General features: G+C 43.6%; 1 long non-coding RNA gene across 3 annotated transcripts; it reads right to left on the reverse strand.

Moving 5' to 3' along the window:
* Positions 1-27390, reverse strand: LOC128099987 (uncharacterized). Of its 3 annotated transcripts, none has more exons than XR_008214630.1 (2): positions 27163-27390; positions 1-3579 (listed from the first exon to the last, which is right to left on the reverse strand). It is a non-coding gene; the product is annotated as an uncharacterized LOC128099987 (long non-coding RNA). The 3 variants fall into 3 exon arrangements; XR_008214632.1 differs by having other exon boundaries at positions 1-3582; XR_008214631.1 differs by having other exon boundaries at positions 1-3654.
* Between the last annotated feature and the right edge of the window lie 6 nt (positions 27391-27396).

Genomic DNA, 27396 nt, shown 5'->3' on the forward strand with positions numbered 1-27396 from the left:
TTGATGCAACAGCACGAGGTTTTTATTGAAGTGACTGTACAGATGGGCAAACTCTGCTCCTAAGAGCAAGAGTCGCATCTTACTGCAGCCATATGGGGGTTTTTAAAGGAAAAACCCACAAAACCCACAAGATTACAATTCCCATACAATTTCGTTTCACAAGATCATGGTCTGATCACAGAGTGGGTACAGTCACGTCCGCATGTACATTCTTCCTGAAACCTCAAGGGGGGTATCAGGGCGGGAGTGGAGTTTACACAAAGGTCACAGTGGTCCTTCCTGGAACACCTGCAACTATCCCAGACACAGTTGAGCACATCTCTTAACAGAAATCTTTTTACATTGTTACATTGTTACAGGGGTGATTGAGTAATGGCTGAGTCAGGCTGCCCTTGGAACTAGTTTTCTTTTTAGTTCCTTAATTCCTGGGGCTTGGGGGTGTAAGCCTGAAGGGTTAGGGTCTTTCATACCTAGGAGCAGTCAGTGCCCTTCCTTTTTATTTTTTTCATTCATCTGTTGTCAAAAGCCAGGAGGGGCATAATTGAGCTTCCTCTGGGGAACTCGCCTCTCTGAACCAAGCTGCAGATCCAATTCTCCTAAGGTATGTATGGATCATTTGTGTCTGCTGGCTTTTGTCACCCACCAAATTTGATTCGAGAATTGCTCCTTTCCCCCACCTTAACTAACCATCCATCTCTCCCTGCTATTCAGTAAGTATTCTCTCTCTGGCTTCTGGAGCCTGCTACCCACTTTGGGGTGCTCACCATGTGGGCACCTCCCTGCTACCCGCTTTGGGTTCCCACCATGTGGGTAATTCTATTTACTAAGACACTTGCTCCTCTCCCTCTATCGGAACCCTCCCTTTTCCAAAAGCCTCTCCCAGTGCACCTCTCCAGCTGTTTCCTCCTCTGTTGGTTAAGCAGTGGCACTCGTGGCTGGCCGATGCCTGTGGCGGCCATGCCGACAGATGTTGTGGTGGCAGAAGAATCACGAGCCATGGTTACCTTTCTAGAGCTTTATGGGGGGGGGGGGAGGAGAGAGAGAGAGAGAGAGAGAGAGAGAGAGAGAGAGAGAGAGAGAGAGCGCACACAGAGGAGAAAGAATACGGAAAGAGAGGGCACAGAGAGGGCACGCCCGCTTTTTAGGCTGGGATGCCATTGTAGGCTGATGACATAATTAAGGACATAATCCTTACATCCCAGACTTTTGCTTATTACAAAAAAAGCAGGTAGATGGGAATAGGGGCGTTATTCCTCTCAAAAGCTGCTTCCAGCTGACTATTAGACATCAGTTGGCTCTTGGGGGAATGGAGAAGGGGAATCCTCCAAGGTAGATAGGCGTTGTGGAATACTGTCTGCCATCCATTGTTCTGGAGACATGTATCCCTCTTGACTGTGGCTGGGAACCTTCTGTCTGACAAGATGCTGGTGACACAGAAGAAAAGCTTAGAGAGAAAAGAATCATCATTATTTTATGTTGGCACTTATCTGAAGTAGATCTGGCCTGTCGAGATGGATTTAAGCCTGTTTCTGGAGCTTGGGAAGAATTTTGAAACATGTTAAGCTTTATCAGAGACAGATTATTTTAAAGCATCTATTTCCTTTACTAGTTTGGTATCCAGGAGACAGGTGATCAATTGTTAAAAGCATTTTATAGTAATAGATGTTTACATTAAAGTCTTTTTTGTAGTGCCCAGACGCTTTTGGGTCTGGGGGTGTAAACACGTTTTAGCTGTTACAGTTTCTTATTTGATGATCTCTGGACTCCAGTTCTGTGGTGGTCCTGTACCATTAGCTGAACAGTGAGTTAGAACAGGGAACTGGGAAGAGAAAAGCTTGTGGTGCATGAGAATTTACTTTTTTGAATTAGGGACAAGGCAAAGATTAGGGCCCTGTCTGTGTGCCTGTGAGAAACACAGGCAGTAGATCTGGAGTAAGACAATGAGCTCTTATCTTAGCTGGAAATCTTTTTCCATTAAGTAACTCTGAAAGTACAATTAAATCTGGTGAGGTAGGTAAGGCTGTCCTCTGTACCCGACGATAGAGAAAGGAGAGGTGACATCCCAAAACTTCCAGGACCGAATTAGTGGTTTTGGTGTCCAGAAGGAAAGAAGCAGATTGCTTCCCTGCTGCGTTCTGGGTTCCCTGTCATGTCTGTAGCCAAGCCTAGGTCTGCTGGAGGTCTTAGCTTGATGTACCCATGCGTCTTGGCACCTGGGGGCAGTCAGCTGACTGGTTGTCTTTCTAGGCAGCACTTTTAACAAGGCTGTTGATGGCCTGGCAGGGCATTCTCTAGCCCGTGGCCTTTTCCTCATTTAAAACAGGGACCCAACAGCTTTCGGAAGTCAGCGAGTGCCAGCACTTGGCAATTTTGTTTTTGGGGTTTTATCTCTTCCCTGGTACACCTTAAATGCCACAGATGACTCTTTTGCCTGTGGGGTCAGGAGCCTTGCTCTCCAGATGCTTAAGTTTTAGTCACGGAGGTCTGTGGAACAAGAGATGGATTTTACTCCGTGTCCTGAAATTTTCTTTTTTTTCTGATGATTGTTGGCTTAAGGACAGCGTTTGGAAGATCTGCCAGGAGGCAGACTATAAACCGACCCTTTTGTCAGACTTGTCTGAGGCTATAAGCTGATTTTTGGCTTAAGAGCCATCCTAACTATTGTACACTTATTTGCATGGATCTTAGCTGCTACCAGACCCGTCTCTGCTTCTCAAGGTGTTTGAGAATGAGTGGGTGGAGTTAAGGTGAGTTAGGGGGAGTTGTAAAAACCGCCCAAGCCCACCCATTTGAGCCTGCCCACTGCCGGCGGAAGTCAGACAGAAAAGGTTGCATGTGGCAGAGGCAGAAATGGGGAGGGAGAAGGGTTCAGAGCTTTAGCAGAAAGCTTGAGGATAAAGTAACTCTTTTATACGCCTGTTCGCTTGCAGAAGTTCCTGAGACACTGTTATGTGGCCAGATTTACCGGTACCCGCCCGTTTGTCCCATGGCTTTTGTCCATTTGCTGGCAGAAGTTCCCATAAAGCTGTTATGTAGCCAGATTTATTGGTATCCATCCCTTTGTCCCATGGCTGTAGCCAAGAGAAAAATAAAAAAAAATTAAAATAACAAACCGGGATCAGACTCCAATCTCAGTCGTCCCCAGGAATGGAGAGATATATGAATCAGCTCAAGTTAGCCATCTTCTTCATCAAGGGATCATGAAGGCTGTGGCTGTGCTGCAGTTGGTACACTGTTGGACCCGAGACAGCATTGACCCCCCTCGTCAGGAGCAAAAATGTGCCTGCCATTGCCAGCACAGCCCGAGGACAACCCCTGGAGTGTCCGTCACAAAGAATATAGCTCAGACTACAGCCGCGAGAATGGCGGACTCACTCACTGTGGTGAAGAATCATGGCGGTAGCAGTAGTGGTAACTGTGTGGGGGTCCAGAGGAGGCGAGGGATGCTCGCATGCATGCACGCTCACAGTCTTGAGGTCTTGCTGAATGGGGGAGGAGGCGGCAAGCAGCAGCAGGTCCTTGTTGATCTATCCGAGTCACGACACCAGATGTTGGTTAAGCGGCAGCACTCGTGGCTGGCTGCTGGTCGTGGTGGCCATGCCGATGGATGTTGCGGTGGTGGAAGAATGAAGAGTCATGGTTACCTTTCTAGAGCTTTATTGGGAGAGAGGGGAAGGGAGGGAGGGAGAAAGAGAGAGAGAGAGAGAGAGAGAGAGAGAGAGAGAGAGAGAGAGAGAGAGAGCGACCGTGCAGAGGGGAAAGAATACAAAAGGAGAGAGTTTGGAAAGAGAGGGCACAGAGGGCACGCTCACTTTTTAGGCTGGGATGCCATTGCAGGCTGGTGACATAATTAAGGACATAATCCTTACACCCGCTACCTGCTCTAACCACTCGTCTCTCCCCTTCTACTGGGTAAGTGTCACTGTGGGGCCCCCTGCTTTGTCTGCTTTTACTATGAAATCCACACCAGTGTGCCAGGAAGCTTCTCTTGCCCTCCTGCGCCCCTATCACATGGAACGAGGTGCCCCTCCTCTGTGATTTGGGACATTTCTCTCTGACAAGCCTCTCAGTCGGCCTGGGGACACCCTGGAAATTCTTGTTACCACAACACTTACTTCTTCTGCTCCCTCATGGCCCCTCTTAGCTCCTTCCTAAAACTTCCTTGCTTCCCCTAGGAGCTGCCTACTAAGTTCCATAGCACCTCCACAAGCTCCCGGGTCTGCAACCCTTTCCTTGCCCCACCCCTGCTCAATCTCTCCTTGTGCCCTCTGGGCCTGTACTTTGGGAGTTTCCTTGCCTCCCCCTAGGAGCTGCCCGCTGAGTCCTGAAGCTTCCTTAAGTCCTTCTGGGCCCCTGCAACCTTGTCCGTCCTGTCTCTCAGCTCCCTCCTGGAAGTCCTGTACCTTCTCTATGCCCTTGTGGCTTCTATGATATTGGATCCCTCTCTCAGGGGGAGTTCCTGCTTGTTCCTCCTTGTCTCTAATGGCTACACTGTTCTCTATTAGCTGCCTCTTGGAGTTCATTGGAATGCTCTCTCCCTTTTTATCTACAATAAACTTTCTCATCCACCATACCAGGAGCAGTCATGTCCTTCCTTTTTATTTATTTATTTTTCATTTAGTAGCTACTGGATTGCCTGAAAGAAGATATTCTAAAGAGACACTGTGTCTCTCAGTCTATCAGACTAATAAACAATAGACACAAAAGACATGGGAATGTCCCTGGGAATGTCGTGCTGGGAGAAGGAAAAGTTCCCAGCTAGAGAGGGAATTTTTCTCCCGGAAAGAGAGTTCACAGAGTTCTAATTACTTGCCAGACCACTTTACAGGATAAGACAAAAACCCAGAGGTGTTGAGTTGTGCATATTGCTGGCCCTCTAAACTCTGATCTCACTTCAGGACCCTGAAGAAGGACTCTTTGGGGAGTTCACTAGATCTCTTTGTCCTTCTTCCTAATGTAGCCACATTGAATAAATCTCCTTTCCCTGCTTTCTATTTTTTTTAAATTTCTTTTTTTCTTTTTTGGTTTTTTGAGACAGGATTTCTCTGTGTAGCTTTGCGCCTTTTCCTGGAACTCACTTGGTAGCCCAGGCTGGCCCCGAACTCACAGAGATCTGCCTGCCTCTGCCTCCCAAGTGCTGGAATTAAAGGTGTGTGCCACAACCGCCTGGCTTAAATTTATTTTTCTATTATCAGCTTGATACAGTATAAATTCTTATCCTAATAGTTTCATTGAGGCTTGCCCAGTAATTGAGTAAAACCAAAACTTATTATAAGCCACAGTCATCCTAGGGTCCCCCATGCTATACAGCCTCCCCAGTTCTGTGGGTTGCAGTCTGATTGTTCTTTGCTTTGTATCTGCTTTCTATTTTAAAGTGGCTCTTTTCATTGACTTATTGAGGATGGGAATGTGGACCTGACTGGGGGAACAAGTTGTGACCCCTCCCAAGTCAGATACCAATGGAGACATAGGTTTGGTAGAGAAAGAACTGAGGCAGGGAATAAGAGGCATGCACAATTAAGCATTCATGATGAAGTGCCAGAGTCCAACTCCAGGAGAGGGCAGGGCCAAAGTGTGTGGATGGATGCAAGAGGGGTGAAATCAACACAGGACCCTTTTTAGTTTCGTTTTATGAGAGATGGACAGAAAGGAAGCGCATCTTCGAATGGCCTGACCTACTCTGACAACCTGCATCTCTCACAGGCTTTACTTATATACAAAATCATTTCCTCACAGATTTTTAGTCATTGTTACAAAGCCTTTTCATGGTACATACTTTTTCTAAAGTCTTCCTTGGTTAGATAAACATATCAAAGTAAAAGAAGCAAAATGAGCAAACAGCAAATTTCATGAGAACTAAAATCTGACATTATAATAAAATCAATTCTTTTAACTCAATGTCTTTTTCCTTAAAATTGGTGCCATAAACCCTTGCAGTTACAGAAATACAAGACAGAATGTCTCTATTTAAAGTTTGACTAAGTTAATAGATCAGAATTCATTACCTAACACCTGTTATATCAATCTTCTCCTGTATTATTTTATTTATCTACTATAATGAATATCTGATCTTTCTACAGAAGCCTAATTACTCAGTCCCTTGTTCTTTTCCTTTCTTTTTTCTATTTTTCTTTTGTATCTGACATGAGACCACCACCTTCTCCTCTGACTTTTGAAGTGCTGTGCTCTGTTCTTTATTATTTCTACAGTATCAGAAAAGTCCTGATCTGACAGGTCTGCTCAGGAAACCAGGCAGTTCACGGAGCCAGAATGTTTCTTTTTGTGTCTCTGTCATAAACCCTTGTTTCAATGTGATCCCTATCTTTATTAAAATCCTGAGAAGGGTTGAAGAACATCAAGATTCCTAAAATTGCTTACTTTACCTTCAGGAGGGTACAAGGCTGTCATTACTTTTATAATCAAAATCTTTTCCTTGTTCATGCTAGTTCCATATTTCTGAGGCAGAACAAGCAAAAATTGTGTGGCAAATTTCACCAACAGGCAGTGAAGGGTCAGTTGAGGTCATCCAAGCACTGGAACTTTGTCAAACAGTGCCTTCAAGATGCTTGGTATCACCAGTGATGGTGTGTTCTGGTCAATCATTGTCTCAGGTTTGGCCTGAGGAAGTTATCTCTGTCATCTCATGAGGGAACAGTCTGGTTCTCCTGAGATGGTTACTTCTGCCCTAGCACAAGGCCTCACAATCATGGATAATTGTCCCCATCTGCATGCAGCAGGGACTACAGGCTCATGTTACTTGGGGGTAGTTACTTGGGGGTAGTCCCAGTTTATAGAGATGTTTATCAGTCATGGAATCTAGGTGACTGAAGAGGAAAGGAAGGGACATAGAACCAGAAGGACAAGAGGGAGTTACTCAGGCCAGTAATCTTCATAACCAGTTTACTGAACTATTCATCTGAATCAAACTGAATAAAACAGAGACAAGTTCCTATTTTTAGTGTAACTTGCTGGTGTAACAGGCAGAAATGTGCAGTGACTTCTACTGTTAGGTCACGAGTCTGTCCTTTTAAGACTAGAATTCACAGTCTGAGGAATCAAGCCATGCTTTCTCCTAGAGCAGAGGTCTCAGGTGGGAAAAGCACAGACAAAAGAGACACAGCTATACCTGCCCTGAAGCCTAGATTGACAGACAGCAAGAATAACAGATGAAGATAAACTTTCTCCTTATTCCTGAAGTCCTTGACTGTGTTATAGTCAATCCTCCAATATTCTTACCTCAAGGTATATTCTTTTTTTTTAAATAACTTTTTTTCATTTATTTTACATACTGACCACAGTTTCCCCTCTGTCCTCTCCTACCTGTGGTGATATTGTGTTCCCCAATATATCGTGCACCCTAATAAATTTATCTGGGGTCAGAGAACAGAACAGCCACTAGAGAGACATAGAGGCCAGAAAATGGTGGCACACACACCTTTAATCCTAGCCTTCTGGAGGCAGAGATCCATCTGGATCTCTGTGAGTTCAAAGCCACAATGAAAACAGCCAGGCATAGTGACACACGCCTTTAATCCCAGGAAGTGATGGTAGAAAGCAGAAAGGTTTATAAGGTGTGAAAACCAGGAACTAGAGCTGGTTAGGCCTTTAGGCTTTTGAGCAACAGTTCAGCTGAGATTCATTCTGGATGAGGACTCAGAGGCTTCCAGTCTGAGGAAACAGGATCAGCTGAGGAACTGGTGAGGTGAGGTGGCTGTGGCTTGTTCTGCTTCTCTGATCTTCCAGCATTAACCCCAATGCCTGGCTCCAAGTTTGTTTTTATTAATAAGACCTTCTAACAATTCATGCTATACCTACCAGTACCCCCTAACCCCCAGTCCCCCCACCCCACTTCCCATCTCCCTCCCTCCCCTTTCACTCCTCCCCCACCTCCATGCAGAAAGGGGCAGGCCTCCCATGGTCTTGAGCAAAGCATGGCACATCAAGCTGAGGCAGGACCAAGCTCCTCCCCCTTTTGTCAAGGCTGGGCAAGGTAATCCGGCATGGGGAAAAGGTTCCCCCAAACCAGCTAAGCTCCAGGGACAGGCCCTGATCTCACTGCTAGGAGCCTTACACAGAGACCAAGCTATACCACTGTCACACACATGCAGAGGGCCTAGGTCGGTCCCACAGAGACTCCCTAACTGTTGGTCCAGAGTCCATGAGCTCCCATGAGCTCATGTCAGCTGTCTCTGGTGGGTTCCCCCCCGTCACGACCCCCCTGGCTCATACAATCCCTCAAGGCATATTCTAGACCACATTTTATATATTAGCAAGCCCCTCCACCCTAGAATATGTTATAAAATGCCTTCTCTTCATTCCCTGGGATATTCCATTGCACACATCTTCCTGCTGGCTCATGGCACACAAGATAAAACCAAATGGATTCCCTTTTCTGAATAAAAGAACTCCCATTTCTTCTCAGCCCTCCCCCCAGGAAATTCAGTCAACGCCTTCCTGTCTTTCCTGCAGTGTATTTTTTTAATTAAATCTTAAAATTTTGTTTTTAAGATTTTTCTTTTATTTTAAATTATATGTGTATGTGTGTGCCTGGGCTCTCAGAGGTGTTGCTAGAGTTTTCCTGGTCCTGCACGGCCCATGGTCAGGACAAATCTCTCTCACCCCCAAGTCCCACAGCTGCTCAGACTCAACCAAGTAAATATGCAGAGACTTATATTATAAACTGTATGGCCGTGGCAGGTTTCTTGCTAACTGTTCTTATATCTTAAATTAACCCATTTCTGTTAATCTATAAGTTGCCACGTGGCTCATGGCTTACCGGTATCTTAACATTTGCTTCTCATTGTGGCAGTTGACAGCGTCTCTCTGCCTCAACCTCCTACTTCCCAGAATTCTCCTCTCACCTTGTCCCACCTATACTTCCTGCCTGGCTACTGGCCAATCAGCACTTTATCAATCAATCATCCACAGCACAGAGGTGTTAGATTCCCTGGGGCTAGAGTTATAGGCAGTAGTGAGCCATCCAACTTGGGTGCTAGGAACCAAACTCAGGGTCTCTGTAAGAATACTGTACATGCTGGGGGGTGGGGCGGTGCTCACCTTTAATCCCAGCACTTGGGAGACAGAGGCAGGCAGATTTCTGTGCGTTTGAGGCTAGCCTGGTCTACAGATGGAGTTCTGGGATAGCCAGGACTATACAGAGAAACCTTGTCTGGAAAAACCAAGAAATAAAATACAATAAAAGAATTAACTACAGAGCCATCTTTCCAGCACCACTTTAAATTTTTTTTTTTTTTTTTTTTGGTTTTTTGAGACAGGGTTTCTCTGTGTAACTTTGGCACCTTTCCTGGATCTATAGACCAAGCTGGCCTCGAACTCACAGAGATCTGCCTGCCTCTGCCTCCGATGTGCTGGGATTAAAGGCATGCTCCACCAATGCCTGACTAAAAAAAAATGTTTTATTGTATTTAATTTATTTTGGGAGAAGGTGTAGATGCAGCAGAGTACGTGTGGAGGGATCAAATTCAGATCATCAACCTTGGCAGCAGAGCCATCTCACTGGCCTGCCCAGCCCATCTATGTTAAATCCTTTTAAATCAATTGTGGTCTGGAAAGTATTTTGCCTTCATGCCTTTAGCTCAGTGTTCCCAACCTGACCAGTGACTTATAAGGGTCCTGGGCAGGTGGACATCTGAAGAAGAAATGTGGTTAAGACAAAAACATGGAACAAAATTAGAAATCAAAGTAAGTTTGTGAAGTAGAAGTCGCATAAAGACGTTGACATAGGCATGGTGGCACACCTTTAATCCCAGCACTTGGAAGGCAGAGACAGGTGTGCCTCTCTGAGTTCCAGCCAGCCAAGTTACACAGTAAGACGCTGTCTCAAAGAAAGACTGGGGTAGGAGGCAAGGTCTCCTTTCAGGTCTAAGTAGGTTAGGGCGTGGGGTTCCTTTCCTCTCCTTGATCCCTTTTCTTTTTCTTTTCTTTCTTTTTTTTTTTTTTCCGAGACAGGGTTTCTCTGTGTAGCTTTGCACCTTTCCTGGAACTCACTTGGTAGCCCAGGCTGGCCTCGAACTCACAGAGATCCGCCTGGCTCTGCCTCCCGAGTGCTGGGATTAAAGGCTTGCGCCACCACCGCCCGGCTAAAGCTTAACAGTTTTTTGTTTTTCAGAGCTGAGGACCAAACCCAGGACCTTGCACTTGCTAGGCAAGGGCTCTACCACTGAGCTAAATCTCCAACCCTTTTCTATCTTTTTATCCTGCCTCAGACATACTTTTCTCTTGTTAGCTTCTGTCCTATGAAAAAAATCACCCATGACTTTTCAGAGTGGGCATAAAAAGGGCCACTCTCAATTATGTAGGATTTGAAAAATAAGGCAATAGTTTGGATTTAAAATGAGACAGAATATGTAGCCCTAAGTTTTCTCAGGTGCTGCCTAGCCCCAAATTCCCATGCTCCTCCAGTCCCACCTGGCCCCACCATCGCTCAGCCATTTATAAAAAATGATTCAGAGGCTTAATTTAATTATCAATTGTATGGCCTAAGGCAGGCTTCTTGCTAGCTAGCTCTTATAATGTAACCCATTTCTATTAATCTATAAGTTGCCAACTGGCCATGGCATTACCGGTCTGCTGGCATCTTGCTGCTCCTTTGGCGGTGGCTGGCGTCTCTCTCTCTCTCTTCTCCTTTCTTCTCTCCATATATCTGCTTAGATTTCCCACCTGCCTTGCCATAGGTCAATGCAGCTTTATTTATCAACCAATCAGATCAACATATATTCACAGAATACAGAAAGATATCCCACAGCAAGAATAGTTTTATTTTAAATTGACATAAGCTAGAGTTATTGGAAAGGAGGAAACCTCAATTGAGAAAAATGCCTCCATAAATTCTGGGTAGGGCATTTTAATTAGTGATTGATGGGAAAGAGGCCGGCTCACTATGGGTGGTGCCATTTCTGGACTGGAGGTCTTGGGTTCTATAAGAAAGCAGGCTGAGGAAGTCATGATGAGCAATTCAGTAAGCAGCACCCTTCTATGGCCTCTGTATCAACTCCTTGCCTCCAGGTTTCAGCCCTGTTTGAGTTCCTGTCCTGATTTCCTTCAATGATAGACTATAATATGGAAGTGTAAGCTAAATAAACCCATTCCTTGCTTTTTGGTCTTGGTGTTTCATTGCAGCAACAGAAGCCCTAACTAAGACATCTAGTAAGTGCAGGGAAACATAATCAAACATTGCTGGTTGAAGGAGATAAGGACAATCCACTTCAGATATGCCAGTGTGGTCTACTTATTATTTCAGAATGAATGTGAATGAACTTGTGCCCTGCCATCTTCCTTCCTTCCTAGTGCTGGGATTAAACGTGTGTGTGCTTCCCAAGAACTTGGTAGCAAAGGCATGAGATCTCAAGTGCTGGGATTAAAGGTGTGTGCCACTACTGCCTGATCTCTGTGTCTAATTTAGTGGCTGACTTTGTCTTCTGATCCCCAGGTAAGCTTTACTGGGGCACACAATATATCACCACAGTTAATATTTATATCTAGTAGGGTCTGGGTTCTCATGATCAACTCACAAGTCAAAGCTGCATCAATCCATTCTACATTCTATACTATTCTATCTCCTCTGGGGATGCGCAACATAACTTGGAAACTTACTCTTTTTTTTTTTTTTTTTTTTTTTTTTTGGTTTTTCGAGACAGGGTTTCTCTGTGTAGCTTTGCGCCTCTCCTGGAACTCACTTGGTAGCCCAGGCTGGCCTCGAACTCACAGAGATCTGCCTGGCTCTGCTTCCCGAGTGCTGGGATTAAAGGCGTGCGCCACCACCGCCCGGCCTGGAAACTTACTCTTAATAGTTGGCACTGTTTATCCTTGTCCTTATGTCTGTCTCCCTTAACTTCTTGGGGGAATTGGCACAGTTAATAGAAATGAGGGAACTATGGGTTTCTATGATTCTACTTCATTCCCTGTTCCTAGACTGTTTCCATTAACTCCTGATACCATCTATTTAATAACATCTCTCAAAGACTCTAGTGGTTAAAATAATTCCTTTCAGAACAGTTATGCAAATAGTAATATTAAACTTCATGACCTGCTGGGACTCTTTCAGGCCAGCAGCATGATGAAAGGAGGAACAGGGAGCACAGATGCTCCTGGGGTCACGCTCAGGATCATGCAGCAAACCGTCCACAGGCTTTGCCAAGTGGGTGAGAGTCTCCAGGGCCTTGCTACAAGGAGAGCCATTCATGCTACTCTAAGGCCTTGTTCCCCAAAGAAGTCTCATGGCTCCTGCCACCAGCATACATGTAAAGGTCAAAAGACAATTTGAAGGAGTAAGCTTTTTGCTTCTATCATGTAAGTTCTGGGAACTGAACTCAGGCCACGTCCTTAGGCTTGGCAGCAGGCACCATTACCTGCTGAGCCATTTCACCAGTCCCAGGAAATACTAATTATAAAAACAGTGATAGCTGAAGCTGCAGCTCACCAGAACACAAGCTAAGCATGCACAAAGCACTGAGCTATATCTCCAGAACTACAGAAAATGAAAACAAAACAAATACACAAAAAGATATACTAGTTATCAATAAATAGCAGACTTTTATTCCACTAACTATTATAGATATGTGATAATCATGCTGAGTGAAAGAAACAAGACTAAATACATAGTTCAGGGCTGGAGAGATGGCTCAGAGTTTGGTTAAGATCATTACCTGTTATTTTAGAGGACATGGGTTCAATTCCCAGAACCCACATAGCTTTTTACAACTATCTGTAACTCCAGTTCCAAAGGATCCAACATGCTCTTTTGGACTCTTAGAATACACATGCATGTGGTGCACAGAAGTACAGGCAACACACACACACACACACACACACACACACACACACACACACACACACAAATATTTAAAAAAGAAGTTTATAATGGATAATTGTATTTGTATTAAAAAATACCTAAAAACTAGGATGCTGTGGGATGTTCTGTATGGCAAATGTGTTGCTGATTGGTCAATAAATAAAACACTGATTGGCCATTGGATAGGCAGGAAGTATAGGCGGGACAAGGAGGAGAATAAAGCTGGGAAGTGGAAGGCTGAGTCAGAGAGACACTGCCAGCCGCCACGATGACAAACAGCATGTGAAGATGCCGGTAAGCCACGAGCCATGTGGCAAGGTATAGATTAATGGAAATGGATTAATTTAAGCTGTAAGAACAGTTAGCAAGAAGCCTGCCACGGCCATACAGTTTGTAACCAATATAAGTCTCTGTGTTTACTTGGTTGGATCTGAGTGGCTGTGGGACTGGCAGGTGAGAGAGATTTGTCCTGACTGTGGGCCAGGCAGGAAAACTCAAGCTACAAATGGCATCCAACATGGTGGCAAGAGTTTCCACCTAAAAACTGAGAAAAAAGATTCTAAAACGGAGCTAAAAACAGTTCCTAATTGTCTCTCTCAAATGAGCGGCAGCTGCCGGTTTGAGCTACTGGTGAGTTCTAGCGTGCATGTGCTCTCGACCTGCAGTATGGCGGGAATGAGGCCTCTGCAAGTGGCACATTAAGCTGCATGGTGGATTTAGCCTTTGCTAGTACAAAACAAAAACAGAGGTTTCTGGGCTACATGCTACTTGGATAAAAGCAGTGACCCACGATAGCTCCCAGAGCTGGCGGTAAACACCCACCACCGCCATGTTGGGAAGCTGAAGTGGCGGAGCCAGCAGCCACCGCTGCTGCAGTTTAAAGCAATAGATTCACAATAAGACAGATTCAGATGTAATAGTTTAAAATGTGTGTAAAATATATGTCGGCTTGAAAGAGACAAAAAAAGGTGATATATACAGTTATATAAACAAATACATAGTTTTAAAAAATAAAGTCTTTAAAGAGACAGTAAAATTAATATAAAAAATAAGCCACATGAAGATGAATATTACACGGAGAATCTGGATTGTGTTGTCTTTGGGATTTTTAACTGCAGAAAAACATGTGATTGTAAAAACTGTTGAATTATGCCAAAATGTATATTTTAAAGGTACCTTGACTTCAAAATTTAGATATAAGGATATGTTGCTTTGGAAAAGAGTCTCTGCTTTTGTTCCCACAGAAAGTCAGAGGCTATGGATTTGTTCCAGATTAAGATACATCAGGTTTGACCAGCCAAGACCCCCTGAAAGGTCTCTGATGACACCAAGGCCCAGATGATCCAACATCCAGAATGGTTTGAAGGCAACTGGCTCAGATGATACAGCCTCATGGACTATTCCATAATCCTAAAATATTCTTTGTGTCCCCATAAGATACAGCGCCCCCCTCCAGCAGGAAGTAGTAAGAGAAGCTACGCCCAAATTCCCAAATTGTATGTAATTTTACTTTAAGGTTAAAACCTTCCTTTTTGAAAAACAAAGGGGGGAAGTGCTGTGGGATGGTCTGTATGTCAAATGTGTTGCTGATTGGTCAATAAATAAAACACTGATTGGCCATTGGATAGGCAGGAAGTGTAGGTGGGACAGGGAGGAGAATAAAGCTGGGAAGTGGAAGGCTGAGTCAGAGAGACACTGCCAGCCGCCATGATGACAAACAGCATGTGAAGATGCCGGTAAGCCATGAGCCATGTGGCAAGGTATAGATTAATGGAAATGGATTAATTTAAGCTGTAAGAACAGTTAGCAAGAAGCCTGCCATGGCCATACAGTTTGTAACCAATATAAGTCTCTGTGTTTGCTTGGTTGGGTCTGAGTGGCTGTGGGACTGGCAGGTGAGAGAGATTTGTCCCGACTGTGGGCCAGGCAGGGAAACTCTAGCTACACTAGGACTAGCCCAGCCAGTAGAATGCTTGCCTAACATGCACAGAAGCTCAATCCCCAGCACTCTAAAAAATGGGGTGTGCTGACACCTGTGATCCTAGCATGCAGGGAGTAGAGGCAGGAATATCAGAAGCACAAGATTATCCTTGGCTACACAGCAAGTTCTGGGCCAGCTTAGGCTACATGAAACCATCTTTTAAAAATGTTTGTTTTTTTTTTTAAAATGAAACAATAGCACTCGCTTTGGAAGTTTATATCTGTGGTCGTTTGACTAGGTGTGGCCTCTATAGACTCATGTGTTTGAGTGCTTAGCCCATAGGGAATGACCCCATACCATTATTAGGGGGCATGGCCTTGGAGGAGTAGGTGTGGCCTTGTTGGAGGAAGTGTAGGCAGGCTTTAAGATCTCCTATGCTCACACTATGCCCAGTGTAATGAAGTTACTTCTGCTGCCTGTGGATCAAGATGCAGAACTCTGAGCTCCTTCTCTAGTACCATGTCTGCCTGCACACTGCCATGAAGATAATGGACTAAACCTCTGAAACTGTAAACCAAGCCCAATTAAATGTTTTCCTTTATAAGAGTTGGGATGTAGTAGGTAGCTGTTCTAGCTATGACCTTGAAGTACATGCCCCTGGGATGTACAAAGTACAAAGACCTAGGATGCACTACATGGTTCTCTTTGCTCCTTATGGTTCTGGATGCTGGGACTCACCAGGAAGATCTTAGAAGATCATCATGGGACATAGCTTGGCTTTCCCGGACCCTACAATAAATACCCATGCTGTAGTGAGTTATGCCCTAATAAATTCCCTTGCTCATTAAATAGACTCCGTGGATTTCTTGTGTTAATGAGGTCTCTTCACAGCTATAGAAACCCTAACTAAGACAGAAGTTGGTACCAGGGACTGGGGTATTGTTGTGATAGGCTTGACCATGCTTTTGTTTGGAGGAATGTGGACTTTGGGAGTTTGGATTAGAAAAGCAGTTGAATGCTTAGTGAGGCTTAATGGGCCTTACTTGTAGGAACATGGAAGACAGTGGTGCTGAGGGGGCCTGGCTCAAGAGGTTTCAGAGGAGAAAACTTTTAGTATGTTGTCTAGACATTGTTCTTATGATATTTTGATGAAGAATGTGGCTGCATTTTGCCCTTGTCTAAAGAGTCTACCTGAGGCTAAAGTGAAGAGATTTTGATTAATTACACTGGCAGAGGAAATCTCAAAACAGTGTAGTATAGACTCTGTCATATGGTTATTACTGTTAACTTTAATGAAGATGCATAATTAAAAGAAGCAAGCTGAGCAAGGAAAAATACAAAATGTACAGATTGAGAAAAGGGGCACCAGGAAGTGGAATGGAGCTAAGTCCTATGTTCCAGGAGACCAACAGATTAAAGAAGAGCAGGATATAAATGCTGTACAGGGAGTGGTGACCTCAGGGCAAGACCCCACCCAGCTAATCTTCCAAGGTGAGAAAAAGAATCAAAGAAAAGCTTAGAGCCAGGTGTGGTGAGGCACACCTTTAATCCCAGTACTCAGGAGGCAGAGGTATACAGATTTCTTGAGTTCAAGGCAACTCTGGTCTAGAGATCCAGTTTCAGGACAGTCAAGCTTAGGTAGATGTGGGAGCCCGTTCTCGGGTTCCTCGTGGCTTTACCCAGCATGTCCGCATAGAGGATGATTAGGACCACGGGCCTGAGTGCAGGTGTCTGGGATGGTCTGCACTTGGCTGTGCTGGGGGAGGAGGTCTTTTGCTCCACCCCTTGGCATCTCTATAAAAACTCTGGGGCAGAGACAGTCGGGGCCAGTTGGAATAGGTTCCAGGCCCTCTTGAGGCTATCCTTTATTTTCTATCTGTTTATCTCCGTGATATTCTCCGCAATAAATCCTTCTATCTAATATTTCCTGCTGCTTGCACTCAAGAAAACTCTGGGGAACTGTGGGGGTGGTTGGGTAAACGCCCCACAGAATGGCGCCTGAACAGGGACTAAAGAAAAAAGAAAAAAGGAGGACTGAAAAAAGGGGGGACTAAAGACAAATGAACAGGGACTAAAGACAAAGTAATAGGGACTAAAGATAAAGGAAAATAATAGTTTTATTACAGAGTTTTTGGCAAAAGTGCTGAGTTCAGCCCAGACAGTGGATAAGGCATGCCGGTGTTATGGAAAATATATATTTTTTTTTTTTTTTGGTTTTTCGAGACAGGGTTTCTCTGTGTAGATTTGCGCCTTTCCTGGAACTCGCTTTGGAGACCAGGCTGGCCTCGAACTCACAGAGATCCACCTGGCTCTGCCTCCCGAGTGCTGGGATTAAAGGCGTGCGCCACCACCGCCCGGCTTATATATTTTTTATATATATTGAGAGGCAGGGGTTTTATCCTCGAGAGAAAAGGAAAGCAGACTGGAAGGATGTCCGATGCTGCAGCGAAATTCTCTTCTGTCAAAATTTTCTATCTTGTATCGCTTTCTCAATTTCTTTTTTTTTTTTTTTTCTTTTTTTTTTTTTTCCGTTTTTCGAGACAGGGTTTCTCTGTGTAGCTTTGCGCCTTTCCTGAAACTCACTTGGTAGCCCAGGCTGGCCTCGAACTCACAGAGATCCACCTGGCTCTGCCTCCCGAGTGCTGGGATTAAAGGCGTGCGCCACCACCGCCCGGCGCTTTCTCAATTTCTATCTGTGAAAAAATAAGTATAAGGCATAGGGTAGTAATATAGTGTAGGAAAAACTTAGAAGTGTAAGAATGTGTAGGAAAAAGTAAGTCAACTAGACAGAAAAACTCAATTTTCTAACTTTGGGGGCTATGAATGCAAACTGGGGGAAAAAACTTTCTTTGGGCTTTATGGGTAGTAAAAAAGCTCTTCTGTGAGCTTATGGGGAAGAAAAAGTTTCCTATGGAAGTTTTTGACCTGGGGACAGCTGAAATGCTAAGTCCAAGTGGCAGGAGAAAGTGATTTCTCCCTGAGGCAAAAATGGGGGTGTAAAAAGCCAAAAAGTTTAAAGTTGGGAAGTTTTGGGAAAAGTTGGTCTTTCTCTCTTGGGGAAAAAAAAACTTTCTCTTAAACTAAAAGCTTTTCTTGGAAAATTTGGGGGAAAAATTTCTCTAAAAAGCCTTTAACTTTCTCTCTCAGAAGGACAAAAATTAGAATCACCTGAAGATATTAGTATGGGGGCCACCAGTGATTAGCTCTAAGGGAAAACAACAAACCTCTTAAGACAGCAAAACCTAAGTTCTTTCAAGCTTTAAAAATCCTCCCTGCAATGCAGGAGGCAGGGACAAGTTTCTAAAAACCTCTCTTCTAAGCTGTCTCTTCAAGCTAGTAAAAGACAGTGGGTCAGAGTACCCTGAGGGAAACACTTGGGAGAGTGTGGGTAAAGAGCTACAGAGAGCCCAAAAAGGCAGGAAACTACCTGAGAAAAGCAAAAAAGCCAAGCTTTTCAGTTACAGCAGAGCTGAGGCATCAAGGGTTTTGTTTGAGTGAGCTTTTCAGAATGAAAAGGTGCTCCTAATTGTCCTAATGCAAAGATCCCCTGAAGCATGCAAACTGTTAGCATTGTATCCTTGCTTCTGACCAAAAACCCAGAGGCGACTGGCCAGCATCTCTGAGTTGGGGTGCATTTCGGGGATACTAGGGTTCCTGCAGCGGTAAACTTCCTGGAGCACAGAGCTGAGGCAGGAAGGCGCAGGACCCAGGGGAAGATTGCTAATGAACAAACAAAGCTAAAGCCGATGGGAACGGCACAGTTGTCCTTTTTCCTACAAGTCCCGGCTTGATAGGTGCAGAGCTGCAAAAAGAAATCTGAGAAAAAAAGCTTTCCTATCAGAGTAAGGGCCTTTCTGGGAAAACAGTAAAAGCTGAACTGTGTCTAAAGCAGTCGTGCTGCTGAGTCAGAACGCTGTCTGGGGAAAGAGCCCAGCCAGGGCAGAACAGAACTATCCAGGAGTAAAGCTTTCTTTTCTGTCAGAGAAAGCACCTCTTTGAGAAAAGCTTTGTTTCAACTGCCTCCCTGAGATGAGGGAGTGTGGCCCTAAGGGGTGATTGCCTCTGGCATAAGCTCTGTTCTTGAGCACCCAGACAAGCAAATGCAACCCACTGGGGGACTGGGTCAGGTGAAGGCCTGATGAAGCAAAGCACCTGTCCTAATGGGAGTTTAGAAATGGCAAAAACCTCCCTTGTTAGATTTTCAGTCTGTACGCAAACCACACAGACCCCGAAAACAGAAACAGACAAAAAGCCCCTACCTTCAGTAGCAGGGAAAGCCGCCACTGTAGTATAGAAAACTGTTTCTGGGGTAGCAGGATAAATTGAGACCAAACTGGGAACTGTCAGGGAGAAAGGCTCTGAAGAAAGAGAAGGGACATATTCCTCCCCAGAAAATACATGGCCTGTGAAAAGCTGCTAGAATTTGAGGTGGATTTGGAGGGAGAAAAAAAGCCCCTACCTCCAAAAGCAGCTAGCAGAGGAACAGAGCCGCAGACAGATACCTGAAGCTCTGCATCTGGGGAAGGAAGGAACAAGCAAAATGAGATCAGTGGGAGAAAATCTCTCTGAAGGAGCTATGGAAAAACTGTTGTAAATGTTTTTCACTGACTGGCTAAGGCAAGCACAAGCCCCGAGGAAAGTTGCTATCAGAAATGCCAGTCTCAATGCGCGCTAACGAGGCAGGTGTGGTTCTGATTTGGGGCCAGTGTCAAATGAAGGAGAGACACCTGTTGAAGCCAGCTGAGAGACCAGAAACCTCCCAATGTCCCAAAGCTGAAAATGTAAAATGCTTGTTCAAACCTCCCGTTGCAAAAGCAAAAAACTTTGTTCAAACCTCCCAGGCAAGAATTTGTAAGCAAGTCTGGTAAAAGAGAACCAGTTGACTTTCAGACCCAAAAAGAACTATGGGAAATGACTGATATGAGAAATGATATAAGGGACTGATATAAAAGACTGATATTATTATGGACTGATATAAGGGAAATGCATTCTGGGAAAGGTAGTTTTTCCGCTAAAGATGGTGACATTGCCCTGAAACTTTTGTCAGCTCGAAAATACGTTCATGGTAAATTTAAAACACAGCTTTTAAAAGAATAAGGAGGAAAATCATCTAAGAGTTTAAGTGTCAGTTCCATTGGAAAAATTGAAAGGATATGGAACTAGGTGCTTCGAGGTTTGGGGCTCCTTGGTAAAATGCCTTATTTACCCTAATAGCTGTGCAAAGTTTTTACGGTAGTTGGATGACAAAAAGCTACCTTTAAGAGCAAACAAGCCACTTTAAAATCCTTAAGAAAGCAAGGGAAAGCAGTTTATACACTGAACGTTGTCTTAGATATGAAGAAACTTATGTTGAAATTTAAAATTCTTTGCCTTTTGAACAAACTGCCTGCAATGAGTAATTCCTTTGCAAATCTAATTAAGGGGATAAGAAACAGGCATTCAAAAAAGAAATGACTGCTTTATAAATGGGAAACAAACTTCAGAAAATCTAGCTGTCTTACAAAAGAGTTGCTTCACCTGAAAGTTCCTTATAAGAAATCAATACTAAATATCACAGCTGCTAATAACATCAGGAGTTAAAGCTAATGAAGTGAAAATACTAAATACAGTTCGGAGCTGTGCTGCTTTTGGCTTTACTAGCTCCTTTAGAAAAATACTTTATATCACCTAATAGGTGTGCAGTATTTGGCGAAGAGCTTTACAGCAGCTAAATACGATAATTTCACCCTCAGTGTGAAGTGAAGTTTTTCGGTAGAACAAACCAAAAGCACTGCTGTAATAGAAACGTTTGTCTGAATTGAAGCACTTAGGGAAACTACTATGAATTTGGGTGAAGGGACAGCCTCTAGTTAAAAACCGTCTTACCGTTGACAGTGCATCTCTGCCGGTCCGGAACGGCTGAGAGAACTGGCAACTTTGGAGTGTGGCTTCGTCCCGAAGATGTTACAGTCCCCTAGCAACAACTATCACAATTCTATAACAACACCACTCACTAAATCCCAGTGCTTTATAACAAAGCTGACTATAAACTCTAAACTTTAGCAATGATGTACGTACTTCCTGTCTAGTTAAGAAAATCTTTCTAATAGAGATAGTAATAATAATTAAGAATAAGAAATAGAAAAAGATGAAAATAAGATATGTGAGTTTGTAAAAATTCTGTCTTGTTAGATCTGTGTTAAGAAATCTCTAGGTGTTTGCTAAATTAGATATATGCTAATGGTAGCCCTATATAAGTTTGTAAAATAGATCTATAGAGTTCCTTTAAGAATATAAGCTTGCAAGAAATATCTAAGGTAGTCTTAAGACATGTAGTAATAAGCTTGTAAGAAGTGAAGATACTAGTTGTAAATGTAAGTTTAAATAAGAAATAGATAAGAAGTATATAAGAAGTAATAAAAAATATATTTGCTAAAGTAGTTCTATAGTTCCCTTAAAGAGTATAAATAAGTAGATGTTAATGTTATATGTGAATTTGTAAAAAAGTGTAAATGTTAAATATGAATCTATTCCTAATGTATATGGTGAAAGAACCTGAGACACAGAAGGTTAGTGTCCCAGCAGACTGCAAAGCAGGCAGTCTGAGCGGTTTTCAAAAGTTCCAGAAGCAGCTAAGAAGCTAAGAATGGCGGACGCCAGAACCAGAACAAGGCATCCGCAGCTGAGATCCGTGGAAAATCAACGCAACACAGAAAAACCTGAGCTCACATCAAAAAGGGTGCGGTTTACTACTGTACCTAAAAAGGTCTCTGGCTTGAGAATAAGTTCAGAGACGCTTGTTTGAACAAAAATTGTTAACTGCAAAAAGTTTTGGTTGAAAAACGTCTCTTCATATTTGGAAGTGAAAGCCTGATACCAGAATTTATTTCTTGTTTGAACTTTTTGAACTTAAAATGAGATAAAACTACAAAAAGGCCGGGCGGTGGTGGCGCACGCCTTTAATCCCAGCATTCAGGAGGCAGAGGCAGGCGGATCTCTGTGAGTTCGAGGCCAGCCTGGTCTCCAAAGCGAGTACCAGGAAAGGCACAAAGCTACACAGAGAAACCCTGTCTCGAAAAACCAAAAAAAAAAAAAAAAAAAAAAAAAACAAAAAACAAACTACAAAAAGATTTTGGTTATGGATTTCTTCATATTTGGAAGGCTAGTACCAGAATTTATCATTTGAATTCTAGGACTTAATGAACTGAACAATAGATTTCATTGATATGGGACAATTTTGAGTTTACTTATAGTAATGACCTAGGAACTGTTTTCTGGAATTGGGTTAAAAATGGAACTGTTTAAATGAAGAAATGTATTGTTTCTACCTAGAATCAAGATGCAGTTTTGTGTATGCATATATGTTTTATTAATTGGTGATTCATGAATTGTTTTGTGGAACTGTTTATGTAAAAATGGAATTACATACAGAACTGGTTTTGTGTTACAAATGGAACTGTTTAAACGGAAAAGTTTGGGTTTTCTAACTAGGCTTGAGATTTTGCTTAAATTATAAAGAAAAGGGGGAGAGTTAATATTCCTTAGTCTAATTTCAAAGGTTGTTTGAGTGGATTAATGTCATGTTTTTGTTAGTAAGAAATGCAAATGGGGTATACTAAGAGACTACTTTTAAAGTGTAAAGAGTTTTATTAAGAAACTGCTTTTGGATGTTTTGCTAAAAGTTTTCAAAGTGTTCATGGTTAGATTGAAAATATTGCTTTTCAATATGGCTTTGTAGGAATTGTATAAGTTTGGGTTCCTCTAACTAGGTTTGAGATTTTGTTTAAAAAATTATAAAGAAAAGGAGGAGTTATGAGATTGAATTATGTTTGCAGAAACCTATTGATATTAATGTACCCTGGTTTTGTGGAGTTAAGGAAATATTTAAGTTTGATGTGAATACATTGAAGTTTTTCCTATGTTCTGTTAGCAAGAAAATTCAAATGACTGAGTTAAAGTTGTAAGACGGAGAAAATTGTTAACTATATATAGCACCATATATGCTAATTCAAATGGTTCTGTTAAGAGTTTGCTTTGAGTTATAAGATTGAGAGAATTGTGACTATAGCAATATTTATGTTAATCTGTTAATGGTAATGATGAAGCTAAGGGATTCTTTAAGTTTGCAGTCGCCTTAAGAATTTTTGGTTTAGAAAGGGCTTGAGGCAGCTAAGACTGCTGTAGTCACCTTGGACCTAATTCAAAAGAGAAATGCCATCTTTATCATCCTCTACTCCCATATTGGGAGGTGTAACAACTATGGAGATTGCTGTAAGCCATTAATAGTTATTTTTTTATATATTAAGAAAGGGGGACCTGTGGGAGCCCATTCTCGGGTTCCTCGTGGCTTTACCCAGCATGTCCGCATAGAGGATGATTAGGACCACGGGCCTGAGTGCAGGTGTCTGGGATGGTCTGCACTTGGCTGTGCTGGGGGAGGAGGTCTTTTGCTCCACCCCTTGGCGTCTCTATAAAAACCCTGGGGCAGACACAGTCGGGGCCCGTTGGAATAGGTTCCAGGCCCTCTTGAGGCTATCCTTTATTTTCTATCTGTTTATCTCCGTGATATTCTCCGCAATAAATCCTTCTATCTAATATTTCCTGCTGTTCGCACTCAAGAAAACTCTGGGGAACTGTGGGGGTGGTTGGGTAAACGCCCCACAGGTAGACAGTAAAGGAAACCACCAAAAACAGAAAGTTGGTAAAGATGTAATTGAACAAGAGGGGCATGTTCCAATCCCAGCAAGCAGCAGAACTTGGCAGCTTCGGCCATATGGTTCTGGCTTTATAGTCAAGGATAGAAGAAAGGGGTTATGGAATCTTCCTCCTTCATTAAGGAAAGCTGCTGAGGCCAGGCATGTGTCAGGGTGTCCCTGCATGGAGGCCTAGAGAGGCCATTGTGTGAAGCTGTGAAGGTGAAGTCTGGATTGCCTTGTAGAATCCAAGATGTTGGAGATGCCAGAGTTGTGGGGTACCTGCTGAGGAGAGCTGCTAAAAAGGAGTAGAACCAGCCCAAGAGAAAGAAGTGTGTTGTAGTCAAGATGAAAGGAGCTGGAGATCTGAAGAGCATTTTGATATCAGCCATGGAGATGCAGAGTTTGGAGTTTGCCCAGCTGGTTTTCAGTCAAGTTGGTCCAGTATTTCCTCACTGTGTTCCCTTTCCTCCATTTTGGAATGGTAATACATATCTATTGGTGAAATTATTAAGTTTACTCCACGTAGTTAAAAGAGGTTTATTTTGTGGGGTTACTTACAAGTGAAGGGATAGGTTACAGGGTCTGGGAAAGGTGTAGCTTAGTCCGGCGGTGTTCTCTGGAGAACACTGCTCAGTCTACCTCCAGGGTCCAGGAACCAAGAGAGCCAGCCCATCCGGATCCTGCGTCTTCAAGGGTCCTCTTTCGGCTCAGCCTTGTAGGCGTGACAGTTACCGAAGTCCTTCCAGATCAAAGCTGGAAAGCTACCCACTACACATATTCTGTGCCATTATATGTTGGAAGTATGTGATCTGTTCTTTTGATTTTGATTTTATAGGGGGGTTACAGTTAAGAGATTGCATGAATCTCAGGAGACTTTGAATTTTGGACTTTTAAGTATTGTTGAGACTGTGATAGACCATGGGGACTTTTGAAGTTGGTCTAAATGCATTTTTCATTATATTATGCCTACAAGCCTATGGAGGCCAGGGAGTGAAATGTGATGGTTTGACTAGGCATGGTCCCTTTGTGGTGATAATGTGTTCCCCAATATATCGTGCACCCTAATAAACTTGCCTAGGGTCAGAGAACAGAACAGCCACTAGACAGACATAGAGACCAGAAAATGGTGGCATTCACATCCAGAGTCAGAGATCCATCTGGATCTCCGTGAGTAAATAGCCAGGCATGTTGACTCATGCCTTTAATCCCAGGAAGTGAGCCTTTAACCCCAGGAAGTGACGACAGAAAGCAGAAAGGTATATAAGGAGTGAGGACCAGGAAATAGGCAGGTTAAGCTTTTAGGCTTTTAGCAGCAGTCAGCTGAGACCCATTCGGATGAGGACACAGAGGCTTCCAGTCTGAGGAAACAGGATCAGCTGAGGAATTGGCAAGGTGAGGTGGCTGTGGCTTGTTCTGTCTCTCTGATCTTCCAGTATTCACCCCAATACCTGGCTCAGATTTGTTTTTATTCATAAGACCTTTTAAGATTTGTGCTACACCCCTTATACTTATATGCTTGAGTGCTTGGCCCATAGGGAGTGGCACTATTAGGAGGTGTGGCCTTGTTGGAGGAAGTGTGTCACTGTGGAGGCAGGCTTTGAGGTCTCCTATGCTTAAGCTATGCCCAGAGTAGCACACTGTTGCTTCTGCTGCGTGCAGATCAAGATGTATAACTCTCAGCTCCTTCTCCATCAATTAGAAAAACAAATAGACTCTGTGGTAGAAGTAGCCCTCCAAAACAGAAGAGGATTGGATCTACTGTTTCTTAAGGAGGGAGGTCTCTGTATGACATTGTGGGGAACTTGTTTTTAATGCCAATCATTCTGGGATAGTCCAAGACACCTTATCAAAGGTAAAACAAAAACTGATGGATAGGGAGGAACAAAGGAGACAGGCTGGTAACTGGTTCCAGAGTCTCTTTAATTGGTCCCCTGGGCTAACCACTGTGCTCACTGGCCCGCCTTCACCTTCTGCTTCTCAGAGGACCTTGCATCCTGAATGTTTTAGTTAAATTTGTTCAGTCTAGAGTTTACTCAGTTAAGCTCATGGTCCTAAGGACCCAATACCATCCCTATACTCTGAAACAGATAATCAAGGATTTGAATAATGTACAAAGACAAGGGGGTAATGTAAGCCATTTTGAGTAAAACTTCCATTTTGAATAGGGATCAAAAATGTTTAAGTTCCCAAGACCTTCCTGGGTAACTGACATCCTGTTTGGCACGTTGAGACATGAATGTAGGGCAAGCCACACAGCCACAGGTGAATAAACCAACCAATGAGAATAGGATAAGCATACCACAAAGAAATGTCCCTAGGAAAGTCCCCATCCTTGAGTCCTGATTCGTGAAAAATGTAACTGTAACTTGGCAGAGATATTTGTGGCTTTTGTGCTTAAAGCTCTGGAGCATTCTGGCTCCGGGGTCACAGTTCAGCTCCCAAGTCTGTTCTGTGTCCCTGATCGATCAATAGTGGCCTGATTACAATAAACTTTTTTGCATTGACTTGGAGTTTAGGCTGTGTTGGATGCAAGCAGACCCCATAACAGCAGAATTTGCTTAGCATAGAAAGACAACAGGGCAAACCATAAATACAGATTTTTAAAATGTTTGTTTTATTTTTAATTTTTTCAAGACAGGGTTTCTCTGTGAGGCCTTGACTGTCTTGGAACTCACTCTGTAGACCAGGCTGGCCTTGAATTCACAGAGATCCACCTGCCTTTGCCTCTGCTTTCTGAGTGCTGGGATTAAAGGCATGTATCACCACCACTGAGATTGTTTTTTTTTAAATCCTCTTCTTTTTTGGGGGCGGGGAGGGACAGGATCTTACCAGGCATGGAACTCACTCTGTAGCCCAGGCTGGCCAGGAACTCACAGAGATCCACCTGCCTCTACTGGCTAAGTGCTGTGATTAGAGGCATGAGTCACTACACTTGGTGCTTAAAAAAAATCCGTTTCTGTTTTACTTATATGCATCTGTATGTGTCTGTGTACATGCGTGCAGATGCCCAAGGGGGCCAGAGACATTGGATCCCCTCGAGCTGGAATACAGGCACACCCTGTGTGGGTCTGAGAGGCAAACTGAGATCCTCTGCAAGCACTACACTACACCGAGCCATTTCTCTAGCCCCTAAACACAGGTCTCTACAGTTTTTATTGCATTTATTTATTGTGGTGTGTGTGTGCTGGGGTGTGACAGTAGGAGGACACTTGTGGGCTCTGCGGAACTCAGGTTGTCAGGCTTGGCAGTGGCCCTGGCACACTGAGTCACCTAGATGGGTCCAGCTTTTCTTTTCTTGTTTTTTTCTGAGACTGGGTGTCATGGAGCCAAGGCTGACTTCTAACTTGCTGAGTATGACCTTGAACCTCTCCATCCACTCCTGAGTGTTAGCTAGGATTAGGGATGGCTCCCAGGGTCTCAGGCTACGTAAAAACTCCTAACAACTGAGCCAGGCCCCCATTCAGATTTTGACCAGGCATCTGAGGAGCATTCCTCAAACGGTAAATTTAGATACAGAAACAGAGCTTGTCGTTTTCTTAGTTTGGGATATTTTTTTCCTTGTACATCATAGATTTTCATTGATGAAAGTGAGATGGCTTAATTTTGGAGTCGTGAGTTGAGGGGCCTGTGGGGAATCTAAGAGATTCAGAACCTGAGCCCTACAGGTTGAAAATCGCCGTGGGCTGTGACTTTACAATAGGGGAGCCATATATTATGATTTATCGCAACTGAATGTGCATTGAAAGTTTACTCACCTCTCCAGATTCATCCTCTCAGGACAGTGCTGGCTGCATACAGCTCTGCAGGAGGTTTTATAAATCAGAATTCCCCAGACATGGCCCACAAAGCTGTGCAATTGCGCTCCAGGTCTATAGGGACTGACCAGAGGGCACGGCCCCTAGTCTCAAGGTTAGAGAAGGGCTTTATGGTTCCCAACTGCCTTGAGAACCCAGAGGTCCAGAACAAAACACAGCTAGGAAGAAGGGCGG

The sequence above is a fragment of the Peromyscus californicus genome, unplaced genomic scaffold, assembly GCF_007827085.1.
Source record: "Peromyscus californicus insignis strain IS unplaced genomic scaffold, ASM782708v3 Scaffold_6__1_contigs__length_162567912, whole genome shotgun sequence".
In the NCBI taxonomy this organism is placed as follows: Eukaryota; Metazoa; Chordata; class Mammalia; order Rodentia; family Cricetidae; genus Peromyscus; species Peromyscus californicus.